Consider the following 2,685-nt stretch of genomic DNA (forward strand, 5'->3'; position numbering starts at 1 on the left):
AGAAGTACGTACCTTAGCTGTTGAAGAGGACATCCTGGGTGTAGTCAGGTCCTAGGAGACTATCTGAAGATGTTTGGAAAGAAAATGTACAGCAGGTATTGGTCTGCTTAAGAACTTCTTTCAAGGCCAATGGGAGCAAGGCAGGATTCCAATTAAAACAGAGACTCCACGACAACTAAAAATGGATTCCAAAGGCTTCAGAGCAAAGACACGTGATCTATCCTGTGATTTTGTGTTCACTAGACACTTAATGGGTGAGTAAAATAAGCAGGAGGTCCAGGAACTGCAGAGCACATTCAAAGCTTTTTAAAACTCGTGGCACTATTTGGATGAAGTCCTATATAGGGCCAAGAGCATCAGCAGCAGAACAACGTAATGACATTTAATGACGGTGATGTCAAGGTGAACAGCTCTGTGCAAAATAAATCTGTGACCACTCAGTGAATTGGAGGAGAAATCTCTACCCCAAACTACAGGCTGTGGGGAGAGTCCAGAAGGGAACTAGTGCACTGCCGAGCAGGTCAGGAGCATGTAGGGGATAAGGGGAGCCACGGCAGAGTTAGGGGTAGGACAGCTAATCCCAGGGGTGGAGGAGAGAAGGGCCGTGGTGTGGGTGAACGGAAGACTGGGAAAAGAAAGTCCTTAACCATACACAAGTACCCTTCTCCAGCTCCTCAGAAAGCAAACTAAGAAAGCGATTGGGTTCCACATCAACCATCCTCTAGTGGAAGGGGATGCCTCCTCTCATCTAGGAGCGTCCTCACAACGAAGACATGACTGAGAACAGAGACATGACACTGGTAACAGAGGGGTTAAACACTCCTCCCGCAGCCTAGCAGGAGCTGGCCCAGCATCCTTCCCTATCCCTTTAATCGTATCTGATACAGATGCAAGGCTGGGGAGGGGAGGCGGGCAGGGAACAAAGAAGCCATTTAAAAAAAAAAAAAAAAAAAAGGACAAGAAAACGACCCCCGCGCTCCATGGCGGACGCCAGAATGATTGCACAAAGGCACCATTTCAGGGCTGAAATTTCACCGCACCAACGTGATTAAAGGATTCCATGGAGGGTGGGGGGAGAAGGCTGAAGGCCACAGCGCTGCGAATTAACCTTTTCTTGGTAAGGATGGCCGGGATCAGGAAGCACTTGCGTTCTTTGGGGTCAACCCCCTTCCCACACCTGCAAGCATCTCCCCGATCCCTGTGACCTGTCCTTTTGCTCAGGGACCTGTTCAGCCCTTGCGTTCTCGCCTCCGAAACCAGCCCCTCCTGCACACATCGCATCCCTGCACAGACCGACAAAGGAAGGATGGATGGGTGGGTGCTTTTACAGGGACCAGGAAGAGAATGACATACACGGCCGGTTATATGAGCTGGGTCCCCAAGCAGGTGGATGTAAACTCCCTTTGGGATGTGGATGTTTGTCTGCAGGCACCGACCACACGTACAGCATGAGGAATGCATGCTTTAAACATGAGCACGAGCTTTAACGCGAGCTGGTTGGAAAAAGTCTTCTTGGACCAGTGTAAAGAAAAAAAATCAACATAAAGCAGGAACAATAGGTACGCCTTACCTTGTCTTCTCTTAAAAAAAAAAAAAAGGCAAAAATTCCAAGGGCACATTTTAATAAGATCACCTGCTATGGAGGACTCGGTGTATTCTGCCTTCCTTGTGCAAAGCAAGAACCACAGAGAAGAAGAAAGAAGAAATGAAGAAAGAAAAGAAATAAGAAATGAAAAAGAGGTATTCACTGGCTGGAAGCCCTTGCAGATTTTAACATATCCACCCAACCCTTTCTGATCTGAGCAGGGAACTATACGATTTTTCTCCTCCTTGCACATCAGAGGTGAGAACACAGGTACCTTGAGAGGACAAATGACTGATCCGTCATCACACTGCAGATTACCAAAGGAACTCTAGAATTTAACTACTGCCGTGCCACTGTAAGATGCGCTGGGCTTCACACAACTGAGATGGCTTAGGAGAGCGCCCGTGCACCGAAGAGCGCTGGTCCCATGGCGCATCAGAGAGGAGCCGAATGAGGAGTGAGCGCAGCAACCGAACCTACCCTGCCAAGCTGGCGGGGACCACGACTGGCGACTGCGCTTCCGGCTGGGGCAGTGCCACTGAAAGGGGATCCCCAGCACTGATAAGCAGCAGGAGCAGGGAAACAATAGGTGATTTGATGAGAGCTGCTCTACGATACTCCTGAGAAGCTCCACAGCCAGCTCTGGCCAGAGAGGAAATTGGGGGTTTCCACAGCAACCTGCTCAGGGCACAAAGGCCTGACTGTCTAGGGGGAAGCAATGGAGGTGTCTCACACCCGCGTTTTAAGAAGGGGTAGTGGTGGAGGGCTGGAGTCTTTCTGAAGCCAAAGTACCTGCAAGATCGTTTCTGTCCAACAGTAGTTCACTTGGCTGTTGGTCCTATAACTGGAGAGGAGGGGCAGGTGGAGGCAGCTACTGCAGTCTTTACCCTAGCTAAAAGGTATGGGCTTTTCAGGTGGAAATAAAAGAGAAACTTGGCACTTTGCACCCTAATCTTAGTAAAGCCCACACAGACCGACACAGAATGAAAGAATAACCAAGCTGGTGTACAGAAGTAAGAAAGGGTCCAAAAGAAATCCTGGGCACATAGGGCAGAGATGGGAAAAAAAGGTGGGGGAGAGGAAAAAAAAACACATTCAGC

The sequence above is a fragment of the Anser cygnoides genome, chromosome 1, assembly GCF_040182565.1.
Source record: "Anser cygnoides isolate HZ-2024a breed goose chromosome 1, Taihu_goose_T2T_genome, whole genome shotgun sequence".
Lineage (NCBI taxonomy): Eukaryota > Metazoa > Chordata > Aves > Anseriformes > Anatidae > Anser > Anser cygnoides.